The sequence below is a fragment of the Cynocephalus volans genome, chromosome 1, assembly GCF_027409185.1.
Source record: "Cynocephalus volans isolate mCynVol1 chromosome 1, mCynVol1.pri, whole genome shotgun sequence".
Lineage (NCBI taxonomy): Eukaryota > Metazoa > Chordata > Mammalia > Dermoptera > Cynocephalidae > Cynocephalus > Cynocephalus volans.
Genome location: NC_084460.1, coordinates 217,198,900 through 217,214,144, shown reverse-complemented (window position 1 = coordinate 217,214,144; position 15,245 = coordinate 217,198,900).

Below are 15,245 nucleotides of genomic sequence, written 5' to 3'. Positions count from 1 at the left end.
GATAGCCTGCGACAAAGTCCATCTAGGCATGATGGTGACCTCTGATCTTTCCTGTGATATGAGTCAATCTCTCCTGAATGATAGGATTCTTGAGGAGGGGATCCAGGACCATTGAGCTCCTTCTGAATGATCTGGTCTCATGGTAGATAAGCAAAACTCCAGAGAAAGCCCCTCCCTGTGCTTCAGGGGAGAAAGAGGAGCCAGAGACAGGAATCCCTTAGTTCAAAGCACTCAGCATGCTAAAGCACCATACTTTAGGATATCATTTTCTGAGCCCCAACAATGGTTTAGCTAGGCAAAATAGAAGCCAAGGAAGTCTAAAGGAGTACCTTGAATGCAATATCCACTCAAAAAATAAAAATTCATAATGAGAAAGTGAGTTCTGTCCAGTTTTCTTCCTAATTTTAATTTTTTTTAATTTTTAGAACTCATTAACTCATAATTTTATCTTTTATTTTAAAAAGGTGCTAGAATTATGATCAAGCCAATTATATTAATTGACAATAATTAGTAACAAAAAGTATGATCTCTGTTCCTGTGCATACTGTGGTTCAGTTGGGAGGATGGAAAACACTGTCACAAGACAACATAAGGAATTTTACCAAATAATTCAGCAACACAAGCATATGAACACTGGGAAAATCAAATCCTTGAAATTCCAGAATAAAGGAGTTATCAGGGAGCTATGGGGTTGTATCAGGAAGCATAACTTGCTAGAAAATCTAAGTTCTGGTGTGTGTTGGGGGGAGGGAGGCTTAAGAAAGTGAATGTCAAGGAATGAAAAAGAGATTGCTAATCTTTTTTAGTAGATAGAAGTATCTTAAATCCTTAGAATTATACTTAGTAAGCTAAAGTAGCAATTTCCAATTTATACTCAGTCTCTTAGCCTCTGGAAGGAGTTTATGCAGTTTTCAAAGGTAAATAATTTAGACCCAAGGGAAAGCTTATACATTGAGAGGATTTTCTCCAATATTTGAGATGCTCTGAGAACATTACTTTCTGAGACAGTAGAATACTAAGAAGTCAATAGTGAGAAAGTGAAAATTAACTTACAGGCAACACTGGAATTGTCAACTACATTGCTTCTTTTAATTTTTTTTTTTTTTTTTTTTTGTCTTTCTAAAAAAGATGAATTTGGTACATGGTAATTAGCTGTTCTGCTTTGCTTCCTCTTTGCAACCTGATGGGCCCAACTTCATGGAACAATTGATGTTCTGCCTCACAGACATTTCTTGACAGTGAAAGCATGTGCTCACCCAGATGGATGAAAACACTACCAGTAATGACAGGAAGCAATATTAGAGGGCAAGATTGCTGTGGATGTGCAGTTCCTACAGTTAAGATGTTGGGGAGGTTTATTCTTCCTTTTTCAATTCTTTTGGGAAGGTGGATACAGCAGTTCAAGAAAAGAGATGCCATGATTCTGACAAGTTAATTAAGCTTTCATTTCTGAGTATTATATGTATAGCAAAGAAGAAAAACCTTAATTTTCTTTGTACTGTCTGACAAAAAAGAAACACAAGATAAATGCAGGCAGATTCTTTCAAAGTTGTTCTTGTTACTGATCCCTCGTCTGCAGAACAGAGGTTTTGGAAGTCAAAATCAGAAGAAACGAGAAGTCTCAGCATCTTTTATCTTTCTGTAATTTATGTGCATATGTACATATATCAATGGATAGAAGGATGTTATTTACCAAAATGTGAGCGCTGAAGAACCCACACACGGGTTCCTTTCTATGGTGGGCTTCCTTCAGTTCCACTTGATTTCACCAGTGTGGAAAATGAAATTTATCCAGTGTGGGAGGCAGGATTTTGGCCCTCATGTTCTTTACTCTCCGGTGTTACACCTGTGGGTTGTATTTGTTACATGGCAAGAGAAAGTTCACAGATGTAATGAAGTTTACTTAATAGTGACTCTTAAAATGAGTATGCTGAGTTATCCAGGTGGAACCAGTGTAATCACATGAGCCCTTAAAGGCAGAGGAGAAAGTCACAGAGATTCAAAGCTTAAGAAGGCTGCAATGTCCCTTGAAGATTAGCTTCAATATTAGCCTCAAGATGACGGGGGCCAACTGTCAAGGAAGCAGAAACCTCAGTCCTACAACTGCAAGGAACTCAAGTCTGTCAACTACCAATGAGCTCGAAAGAAGATCCTAAGATCCAGATGGAAACCACAGTCCTGACTGATGCCTTGACTGCACGCCAGTGAGATCCCAAATAGAGGACCCAGCCTTGCTGTGCCAGAATTCTGACCTACAGAGATTATGAGCTAATATGTGGGTGTCGTTTTAAGCTGCTAGGATTATGGTGATTTGTTATGGCAGCAATAAAAAACTAATACATCCGGATTTAAAGTGATCATGTTACAATTTGTTATCCATTTTTTAGATGCCATATACTACATTTTTGGTAAATATATCTGAATATAAATATTGCATACATGCATATGCACATACAGGAAAATAAGTTTACATAAAAGTTTATCCCCCTGAAAAATGTTTCTTCAGGTAGGCCTTTAAGCAAGTTCTGAGTTATTTCTGAATTAAACCAATTCATGTGAACATAGGGGCAAACTGAATTTAAGGCCTGTGGAAATGGGATTCTAGCTAAGTACCCAGGGTCAAGGACAGGGGATCTAGGAAGAAAGTTTGCAATGGGCACTACTGGTTTGCTGCCCAACACTTTCTCTCCTCCTTCCTGGTACAGAATCTTGGTCTGTCTTAGCAACACCCGTCCCCTGCATACACACATCTTGCTGTTATTGTTAGTCATATGGTTTGGGTAGGACTAAGTCCACTCCTGCTTTCAGGGGTGGGCCTTGATTGCCTTAGGCCAATCTGGGAACCCACTCCTAATGATCCCGGTGAATGGTTTAGGAATCGGTACATGACTGAGGCCTATATAAGCTCATCATACTACCTTGCTCCGAATGTGTTAATTGGTCTGAGGATATTGGTCCGTGTTCTAAGTTGGTCCAATCAGAATGAACCTAAAGGGTTTTGCTGAGAATGCTAGAACATAGACTCACTTCTTCATTGCCGAACTCAAACAAGGAAGCATGCAGCCCACTTGTTGCCGGCACCCTCTTGGGACCATAGAGTGAGAAACTGCTTGTGATTAGGGCCAACATCAAGGATGTGGAGTGGAGACAACAAAAATATAGAAACAGCATCTGGAGCACTGTTTGTCTTCTGAATAAAGTCTGCTGTGCCCCTGGACTCCAGTTACCTTAGTAAGTTTCCTTTCTTTTTCTTTTCTTTTTTTTTTTAAGAAAAAAAGCCTGCCTGAGTTGTGTTTTCTGTTGCTCACAATCAAAACATCCCTAAATTACAGGAGGTGAAAGGAAAGATAAAGGAAGAAAAGACACCTACTCCTCTTACCACTTGAGGTTGCCCGGGACTAGGTAGGACTGTATGTTACCTTTAACACTTTGCTTCTTCCAGGTATCAAAGTCCAAGCTGTAATTTCCCTCTGACAGTAACTTTCCCTGAGTAAACCATGATGTGAAATAGTGAGAACCTCACTTTTCTGCTTCTCATTCTTTTTAGTGCCTGTCTTCTGTCTATCGTGATTTTCGTTTCTAAGTAACAAACCTCTTTCTTTACACAATGATTCTCAAGTGATTATTCAGAGACAGTCTATGAGAAACAAAGGTAAACTATTACAGGGAATAAACTGTTGGGCAGACATCTCATTTTGGGGCTGCACTTCTCTGCAGTCTTTTATTTCTGTGCTGTTCAATTCATCCTCTGTCCTTGCATTTGTCCTGTGTCCATCTTTCCACCTGATATATTTCTCCCTCTCACGTTTGCAGCAGATTTTGCAAAATGGTAAATGAAAAATCTCAAATATACTAGTAGTGCTAGCTGAAAATAAAAACAAAAGATAATCTTGGTCTCCTGTTGCACATTCTCCTGACAATTTGCCCTGAAGTAATCCAGGGAGGTGAATTGAGAAATCTGTGTCACTCATCCACATATTTGAACAGAAGTGCCAGAGCCTGTCTAGGCAAGTTTGCTCACTAGGTAAAACCTATTTATGACAAAATCTTGTTCATTTATTGTAGCGTTACTTCATGAGGGTAAGAGTATGTATTTACACATGTGAATTGTACATACTCCATGCCAAAAATCCTTAATCACGGTGTAAGTCCATTTCTTTAAAATTAAAAACTATAAGGAACAAAACATAGCTTAACTTTACATTAAAAGGCAGTTGTAAAATGAAAATAAATCAGATTGGTATTAGACCCATATAGGTTACAACTTTCTACTTCAGGAGCTGTCTCTCACTTTTAGTGGCTGCCTAAAATTCCTTTAATATAATGAGAAATTTTTATTTTACAATAATTTGTAAAATAATTAAAGTACAAGTACCTATGATAAAGGTAACACAAACATAGACCTTTTTGCACTAAGGTTTAATAGCAGTTAAAATTCCTTGCCTTTGAAGCAAGTTTAATAATGGATATGATGGTAAAGACACACAGAAAAAAGTATAAAAAAATATAAAAAAAGGAGTGTTCCAGAAGTAAAAAACAAATTTTAGTTTTCATAATAAAATTATTTTTTATACTTTAGCCTATGAAAGCAAACTGAGTTATGTGCTCTCCTAGGTATTGCCTAATGAGGGATTAGAACTGACGGAAGGAAAACAGACTTTTCCTTAGAACTTGTTCATATTTTGGGGGGATTGAAAGCTATTCTTTATGTTATTAACTTTTAACCCTATCATTCTAACCTCTTCTACTTCCCCTTGAAAGCCTCAAGGCAGCATTGCTCAAATACCATGATACTGAGTTGGCCTATTAAGTACAGAAACATTCTGTTAATCAGGGTCCTTTAGAGTAACTTTTCTCCAGATTGTTACTATGTTAATGTACATTGTGAATCTCAAAGACAGATAAACTGTATCCAGAGATTTCCAAACTCGCGGAATCTTTCTCTTTCTTCCAAATACTCATTTATAGCTCATATGACACTGGCATTTGTCAAAAAATAATTGGAGAACTTTTATTTAATAGTAAAAGGAAAACTATCTTATTGCCATTAACTTCAGGGTCAGGCTTTCAGTCCTTATATGGACTGATTAACTCCACTCTTCTGCAAAAACTTGAGCTTTTGTCTAGCTCTTTTCTACCTTCCCACCATGGTTCACAAATGAGATCAGAGGTGACAGTGCTGTCACATCAGTCCAAACCTATCTCAGCATGTGACAAGAAAATGCATAACATAAATGAAACCCAAACTGGGTTGACATCTGCGTCTTTCACATCCAAAGGACTTCTACCATTCCAGAGAAAGGTTAGTTTTTCTCCCAAATTTCTCCCTCCATAATTATTTTCTCTACACAGAACTGAAAAAGAGCAGACTCTGTAAAAGAATTTAGAGTGAAAAATAGTGATACCTGATTTTGTTGATCCAACCAAATGCCTTCTGTCGAGCTTTAAATAAAGAATAATAAATTGACTAAATATGAAAATTAGATTGCTTGCTTTCAATAACCAAGTAATCATTTAATTTCAAACTTTTCTTACCCTGTTGTATTGATACTTCTGCCTTTTTGCTTCTTGCCCATTTCTTTGGAAGTCAGTATTTTTATTAGTTAATTTTTTTTGTTTTATTGGATTAATATTAGTGCTATTCTCATATTATCAAGTTCACAGGTTTTATTATTTAGAAGTGAACATATATTCAAATTTGAAAAAGTGCATAGTCAAATAGTGTGCAATTTCAATGATCAAGTATTTATAAAATAAAAAATTAAAAGGTCAAAGAAGTTTAGAAAGTTGAACCCAGAATATTCATGCTATGCAAGAGAAATGGGTTCTCAGGAAGTTTAGGATTTAAAGACGTGTGTGTGTGTGTGTGTGTGTGTGTGTGTGTGTGTGTGTGTGTGTGTGTGTGCACGCATGCATTTGTGAGCGAGATATGGATCTAAAGAAATGAAACTGGCCCCCCAAAATGCTGTTTGCTCCCTAAAGGAAAGAAAAACCCCTATACTTTGTGTCTGTTCTTATAGCTGTATATGTGACTATAAACAAAATCTATCAAAGCTGCTTTCATGGTATGAATGTTAACTAAATGTAAGTAAGAATAAGTGCTGAGGCTAGATCTTCTGATACCCTGTCTAGTGCTCAAGAAGAATGTCATAATATTCTTTCTTATCCTAGTTTTATTTCTTTGATGTTAGATTTTTAGTTCCTCCAAATTGATAAGCTATGTTAATTGTGCTAAGTGAAATCTGCCATTAGCATTGTCTTAAGAGAGTTCTAATATCTACAGGTTTACAGTAATAAAGACCTCATAGAGTTTGTTCCTTTTGCTTTTCCAATTTTCAAGTGAGCCACCTCAGTTAAACTTGCAATCCTCGTATTTCTAACTGTTCTGTATCCAAGACATCCTCTGGAACAATGACTCATTGTTCATTGTACTGTTTTTCCAAGGTGTTTTACCTTGAGTCCTTAATTCACCTTAGAATCATTTCTTGTCTATCGAAATGGAACTGCATAGTGTATAAATAATAACTTTATACTCTTCATTTCTGACAAGCTACCTCAAAGGGGAAGAAAAAGACCCCAAATTAAATGTAGCCCCTCTGCCTCCACTATTTCCTTATGTTTTACTTTTGTTTCTTGTGCTTACTTCTCCATGGAGAGATGGTTGAAGCAGTCCAGGTTTGAGCTCTATCACCACAACTCTACGCCACTAACTTCAAGCTGTGCTTTTCCAAGATGGGCCTGACTTTGAAACATTGAAGTCTAGAGTATTGTATAGAAGAGGATAATGGAAATGGGCCACTTGGGAAAGAGATTGGGCTAAATACTGGCATTAGACAATACAGGCAGTTTACAAATATTGTGCTCAACAAAAATTGGTTCAAGTGTGCTGAACTCTCTGCTCTGGTAGCAAATGCTCTTCCTGTTTATGTAAAACATTGGCTTGCATTTTGCCCAGTACATGAAGTCTTGTGGGACTTCCCTAAGTGTTTCAACACATGTGAAGGGAAGAATTAAGGATATCCAAGGCAGGGCAACAGACACCTTAATGGTTCTGCCTCAAATTCTTTCTCCACATATGGACCAAAATCAAATTCAAAGCTGTGTTGAATTCCTTTGATTTCCAATGAAATTAACATGAGACACTTTACTCTAGAATCTTAAAAAAAAAGAAAGAAAGAAAGAAAGAAACAATGCCAAAAGCTCTTCAAAACATGAAGAAGCCCTGAAAACTACAAACAAGTACGTGTAATGGTGAAGGAAACCACTCTTTACCCCTGCAATGGTCACAATGATTGGCACTTGGAATAATGTAAGAACTTAGATATGACATATTAAGTTTAAGTTTATCCAAAGTATTGAAAACCATTCCCTATCCTAAGTTACCAAAAGAAAAAAAAAAGTGTAAGTGGGAGTGGGAAGACTCAGAGGGCAGTGGGAAAAATGACTGTAAATGGACTGGCAGCAAACTCTGGTGATTACAGACAACTGGAAAGTTTTTAGAGATATTTGGTTAATATAATCTGGGCTTTAGCTTTGATCCTGGCTCCTGTTGTGTGAAAGTGTCCTCCCTCCTCCATATCTTTTGCAATACTTGGTGGAACTATTTATTTTTCTCAAGTTTGAAAAGGAATAGGGTCATAAACCAAAGAACAATAGAGCTCAGTTGCAAAGGAGATGGTCTCATCTTAGTGTATTGAGAAACAATGGTTCATAAATTATAAAATAAATCCTCCCTAGAAATACTTTAAGTAAGATTCCTTCTACAAAGGTGTTAGTGGTGGAGCTGAAATTGCTGGTGTTTACACCTTAGCTGATCGCATATAGAACTCTTGGACTTTCCGGTTTGTTTGGTACCTCAAAAATCTTCTGCGCCATCTAATGGAAACGATGCAAACTGCAGCTTGCTTTGAAGGACAAGAGCTGCACGTTCTTCAGCACAATCGGTGCAGAATAGAGGAAAGCTATAGAACTTAATAGATCAAATACCAGCCTCTAAATGTAATGGCTTGAGGGAATTGGCTCTCAGTTTTACAATATACACAATTCAAACATGCCCAGGGTATTATGATTTCACCATGCAAATAAATTAAAACACAATATATCCATTCATAGCAGCAGACAATGGAGTTAACCCACATGATTTGCCAAACCAAGATCCAGAATATTCTAGGTTTTATTTTTTTAACTAAGTATTCATATGCAAGTTAGTGCTATATTTCTTTGCCACATCTATGCTACAGGTACAATGTCATTTAATTTTCAAGGTGTTTACCACTTTTAAAAACCGTGAATTTCATTAATTTCAGGTCAGAATCTACACCTAGAACTGTAAACTCAAATGCAAATGGCGATAAGAGGTAATTTAAATTAAAAAAGAAGAAGGCCTGGTGTAGTAAGTAGGGGGTCTTGGCAAAGTGGAAATCACATTCCCCGTCTACAGTGAGTGCTACTCAGCGACAGCCGGTTGTCCAGCTAGAATGTCCAACAGAAGTCAAAAATCTAGACTCAACATATATTTCCTTATTTGTAATCACTTGTTAGACCCCCAAGGCGCAGATATGACCGAGGCTAAACAACAACCATGTGCGATTGCTGGTTTATCACAATCCAAGGCAACACAATGAATACATAGCAGTAAGTCCCACAGTTATCAGGATCATTTAGGGTACAATATTTTTTGAGAAATAAGTGCTCTCATCTTTTAATTAATATGCATACATTTGTTGTAGCTCTACATAATAATGGAGAATATCAAATCACAGATATTGTCCAATCTTTCTATTATTCCTGGCCAAGTAATTCTAAGTCTAAAATGCACTGAATCTATAGCCAAACCGTCGCCTGTACAGCTCAAGGATGAAGGCAGCTGTCCAGTTTTGTCAAATCACGGTTTCGAATGTTCCTTGGGTTGGAGACAAGCACGCACAAATGAATGAAAAATAGACTTCAGAGGGGCTGTGTTTGAAGAATGTTTTCAAGTGATTATCAAGATACTTTTATATTTCTTGAGCAAATAAAGAAAAGGAAGCAACTAGCAATTAATCAGAATTCAAACCTGAAGAAATATAAAGAACGATGAAAGGATGAAAGACATAAGCGATGCTGGATATGAATAAACCCAAACAGAGATGTATTTTTTTTTCCCCTAAAAACATTTCGAATTTGAAGTTTTGGGGTTTTTTTTGTTTGTTTGTTTGTTTCATCCTTTTCCTCTACTTTTCAGACTCCATTGCTCACTGCCTCACTCTTTTGAGATATTTCTGTAGATTTAGTTCCTCTATATAGGTATGTTTTCCTCTCTTGCAGGCTCACAGAGCTTGGGGAGACTTCCTTCACTTTTCCTTGGGGCCAGTAAATGTCTGATCCACACACTTTCTAATAGTATCTTTAACAGCATAATAGCATCTTGCAGATCAAAATGTCTCATCTTGATAGCATTATTGACCTGCACCTTCATCAGCCTTTTTTCATATTACAGAACTGGATGCTGAGTTCAGGAAATACTCACTCCTCCAATGCATGTTAAGTACTTAGCACAGGGTTCGGCATACAGTAAATATTCAATAAATGTAGGTAATTAGTATTCTCATTCAAGATTGTCAGAAGAGCTACTCCTTTGCAGTTTGTAAGAAGAAGGTAGGGACGCTACAGTGACACAGAAGCTAGCAAATTTCAAATCTCCTTATGTATGCTCCCTTTTGCATGGTGGATCTAGTATTTTGCTGGGGTGGAGTTGGAGAGGTGTACTTTATCAGGCAGTAAAGGAGGAGGAAACAATGGTGTTAGGGCCATTCCAGCTAAAGGGGCTAGTCTAGCCATTACTACTATCATTATTAAAGCATTTTATACTTATTTCTTGCCCATTAAATTCAAAGTTTCTTAAAGGCAAGAACTATGTCTCTTTTCGTTTGCAATCTTCTGTTACACCTTAGTAACAAGTTATATATGTAAAAGGTTTTTAAAAAATGAGGGACGAATAAATAAAATACCACTTATTTCAGTTTCACTATAAATGTTGGCTTTGGGACCCCAGATGTGTAACACATTAATTGCAGATAGTATTTTATTTGTTGTAAATTGCTATTAATCCTCTTAGACTTTTATGGAGGTTACGATTCACTGGTGGCAATTCATTACAATCTTCAAAAGGTATAGAAGTCAATGGGTTAGTGTTTACCAAATAAGGAAATTTTTTCATGCTTGTGTTCACCATTCTAGGAGAGTTAGTGTTGCTTACTTGGTAACATACTAAAGTAATTGCCAAGTGGCCTAGATAAATAAAAGTTAGTCATTAGTATTTTTCTTTTACACTTCAATGGGAAACTTAGATTATGCAGTATGTAATTAGAAATGAGTATCCTCGAAATGTACTACACATTGTACATTCTGGCCCTTCGATCTTGTCTGACTTCTCACTTTTGCTATGTCATAAATGAGGCCCAGCACTCCAGATGTTATTTGAAATTATGATTCAGTAATGACTCTTCACTAGCACTGTTCCCTCTGGGAAATATTTTTTCATTAATGTCCAGTTCATCTTGTTCTGCTGTCCCTCAACTCAGGTTCTATCTTTGGTTCTTCCCAGTACTAAGTTCTCCAATATTTGAATCTGAAATACTAGTTTCTCCACACAAGCCTCTGACATAGATCCTCCCATTCTGTTCTAAATGTCTCCAGTTTTTTAAGACGTAATTTAACTTCCCCACCACCGTCAGCCCCATGAGAACCCAGTTCCCAGTATAAGACACAGTTACACAAAAACAACTTCTCTGTTCCAACCCTGTTAATAGGATGAAAACATATTTTATGAGGCTTGAAAAACTATCATCTTATTTTGTGCAAGGTATTCTAGGAGGTTCACTGTTGGGAGTTGAGATTTACAAAACCTACTCATTTGGGTATGTCTTCAATGCCAAAATATTATAAGATTGTTCCCAAGAGTCATTGCTCTGATTTGAAGGCTGAATTGGTGGAGGTTGCTGGGAAGAGAACAGGGAAAGGCCATTTCTCTCAGCTGAATCATGGGCACTAGGGATTGGCTGAGAACATTTGAGTAGAAAGAAGTAATTCCTGTGGAATGAGCCTTGGCCAGGAAACCATGTTAGCACTGGACAGAGAGGATGCAATATCTATGGATTCAGCTTTGTAGGAACAAAATCTGAGCCTCATTCTCTTCTTTTAGCTTTCACTGTCTTTTAGATTTGCAAGGAAATGGGTTGTAATAAATGAGCACCTGAAGGCCATTTTTTTTCTTTAGGGTTGAGGGTTCCTTCTTTTGCCCAGGGGAAACTATTAATTCACACTTATTATCATAAAAACACCATGCATTTTCCTACTTTAAGCAATAACCCATACACATTATACAAATTGGAATATTTCAAAAGTTAGGAAGAAAATTATAATGCTCGAACTAGCTAAAATAATTGTTAAGTTTTTGGTATATTTCTTTTCAGTCCTTTCTCTACATATCTTTTAACCTATTTATGACCATCCCTTCCTGCCTTTTATCACTTAAAAATGAAATATAAATGTTTTCCCATTAATTTTCAAATGTTTTTTGTGTATCTTTTGGATATATTGAATGTCTTTATGATCCTGCTTATATAAATAGACTGCAATTTACTTACCATCCTCCTGTGTTACCCATTGTAATTGTGTACTTGCAATTATGTTTTATCTTTTCTCCTTTGTAGAAAGTAAGGGTAACTTCTAAAACTAAAGATAGATTCTCCTACCCTGGGGGGTCATTAACTTGGAGTGAAAATGATGCAGGAAGGATTAAGATAACAAATTTTTGTCTGTTTACAATAAAGTTCAAAGTTGGACAATCAACTGCTTAGCTATTAAATCAAACATCTGTTGCCATGTCTAATTTTTGACAAATCACATCTTTTTTTTTTTTTTTAATATGTTTTGCCAAGGGGTGTTTGGAAATTGAAGAGGTTATTATATAAAGGTAATTCTATTTTTATTTGCAGTATCTATGCTAAATGCTATGTAATGCCTTATGGAATTTCATTAGACAGGAACTCTGGTACTGTTCATTTATGCATATTCATGTTTTTATTTAAAATACTCAACAAATGATTCTTTTATATTTACAATATAAATCCTATGTAATATTTATAGAGTAAAGAAACAATAAGCATTTGTGTATTTTGTGTCCAATACATTGTTCATATTGAATTCTCCATAGACAGCAATAAGAAAACAATATAAACCCATCAATATTAAATACCAAATCTTAATCACAAATGAGTTGTAATTGGATTCAATTGCAAATGGGTTTTTTCCCTTACAGCACAATTAAAACTTACAGATTGTTTCATTAGAAAATAAAATCAGCTGCTTAGTTCTAAAAATGTGCTGTGACAAGAGCAAGGACATTTTCTCTCTGCTAGTTTTGCTTCTTGGAGGTCATCCTACTTTGGCTTTCAGTACTTGGGTGTTATCAGTCTATTCCGCAGGAGTAAGTACTCTCTAAAATGAAACAGAATGCAAGATGTTGTGAAGGAACAGGATGATAAACTACTTGACTTCAGCTGTCCAGGATCCCAAGGTACCTTCATTTCAAATATATCCTGGGCTCATAAATGCTAAAATTAAATCTAGAGCAATTTTCTATGGTAGTTCATGCTGACTTCAGTCCACTCTTCCCATGTGGCTTTTGTCTTTGTGAGAACAGAAAAGTATTAACCAATTTACCACCTTCATTTCCACTCTTACAAAAACAAAACCCAAAACAAACAAACAAAAATTCAAAATCAAACTAAAATCCACTTTTCAAACATTCTGATTGAAGCCAGTCTGGAAAGACGCACAGGAAGGAGAGAGACTGGAGTTTGGCAAAGGGTGAGGCAGGAATTTCTCCATTTCTGGTAAATTAAAAAAAAATGCCTCATTTCACTCTCTTGAGAGGTCTTGTCTAGACACTGATAAATGGTGTCCCAAATGATGAACTAGTTAGAACTATTTCTGGGAGGTGCTTTTCCAGGACTCAAAATGTGGCTACCATTTTTATTCAAAGTGCGCTAGTTAAATGTATATCTTTAGGCCAGTGTTTATTAATTTACCTTTCTGCAGTTATGTCTTTCAGTTCTTGTCCTTTAAATTCTGTCTTTTTACATCCCTCTCAGTAGAATACAGATATTGAGAAGAAATTAACTCTTGGGCTCTGCAGAATGTTAAATAAATTTCCATAGATCATGACTGTCAGGGACCCAAAAGGAAAAGTATGTGTATGAGTGCGCATGCACTTACCCACGTGTGGCATCTACCTCACCCATTCTTAAGCAAGTATGAAAATGACAAAGGTAGAACTCTGCCACTGTTTTGACTTTTTTCCCCCTTCTGTTTTAACTGTACATCAGCATACATTCCAACAAAAACTTTAAATGAAAAAGGTGAGATTCTAATATTGAATGTGAAATGAGAAGAAAATCTGCTCTGAAAGGTATTACAAAAAGTGAACTGTTGAGACTCTAGGCCAATCTTTTGTTCTACTTTAAAAATATTCTCTTCAAATAATAATAAAAAAAACCTTTTTCTTAGTTTTAAAAATAGTATTATAATATTTAAGAAGAATACTTAGTTCTTTAGTAATGTGTTTGAAATGAAGATCTCAAAAACTTTAGAAGAAACTAGTGGGTATCATATTGAACTCTGAAAAGAGGAGATGCTAAGCTTTTAAAAAGAGAAGAAAAAATTTATAGTTTTTTCCTAAAGATGATATTCTCATTTGTAAAGGAGTACAGATTTGCTTTCTCAGAATAATATTCCTCTCCTCCCATCCCTTTCTTTTCCCCTTGACTTTCCTAGGTCCACTTTCCAGCTGAACCCATTATGAAGGAAAGGCCAAAGCTTGGGATAGTCTGAAAAAATTAGCAGGAACATTGTTCATTCTCAGTACTCAGCTACAAGTCTTGGAAATCCTGTGCCTGGTTACCAGCAAAAATCCCATTCCAGCTGGAGAGAAATCTGTCCTGTCACATCAGTGACAACTCAGTGTCTCTCAGACCAGGTTTGAATGCATCCTAATTAAGTGATTTTTAGTAACTGTAGACTTCAAAATACAAAGTGAAGGTTGACATTATGCTTAATGGTCAGGTCATATGGCTGCCTATAGCTGGAGAAAATCTAATTCTGGGGACTAAATACATTTACAACCCTTTCCCACACAGAACTGCTTACTATCTCTAGGAATAACATTCAGAGATTTTATATTTTCAAGTGGAGAATGAATTTACACTGATTCGGCCCAGGTTTTTTTGGTTCCCTTTGGCTAGTGACTATTGGTATATAGTTTATGATAGTTGGTTAGAGACCATAAGCAGTTTGTTGCTATGGAATTCACAGAAATGTCATGTCTGGTCTAGACAATGAACATATGATACCCTTAGCAAGATACAATCTGCCCTACTGGTATAGGAAAGATCCGGTTACAGATAATAATGCAGATAGGCAAGAGGAGATTTTGGCTCTGCCTGACCCATAAGAAAGAAAAAGACTCATATTGCTTTGGTCATTGTCGAAAAGGCAGACTAGAACATTGATGTTAATGATACTTGATTTAGATCTGTATGGGGATGTGGAACATGGTAATAGGCCCCAATTTCAAACTTGAACACATTTAATATCTGAACTTTCTTTGTCTCTCGGTCCATCCAAAAGGATAAATCTAAAATCTAATAAAGAAATCACTACAGGGGAGAAAAACAAACTAATAAAAAAGCCAAGGAGAACCAATAAAAATAATTTGCCTTAATCTCCATCTAAATACCATTGATCTTCCTCTTAGCCATTCTATGTTATGATAAGAAGATTCTACCTATTGAAAAGGACACGAGCTAATGTACTGGAATGGCTTTCTGGTGAATACATCTACTGAAACTTTTCTCTACACTCATCTGCCACATGGTATCTGTTGCTGCACTGGCAATAAATCCCCAGGGACAGAGGATGAAAAACTCAGGGGGGTCTGGCAAAGTCTGGAAACAGAAATAGACCATCTGCCTCATGGAGAAATTGACAGGAGACTCAGAACAGATGAATGTATCTCTTCACCATGAGACAGATGGATAAGGAGAGCAAATACGACCTAAAGCTGATTCTGGGAGGCAAATAAGTAAAAGGCATAGGACAAGGCTGGTTTTGAAGGATCAAGGGCAAATTCATCACCAGTCCACTCTTCAAAGCCCTTCATGGTGTGGCACCACTCTGGTTTTATGCTCCTATCCTTTATTATT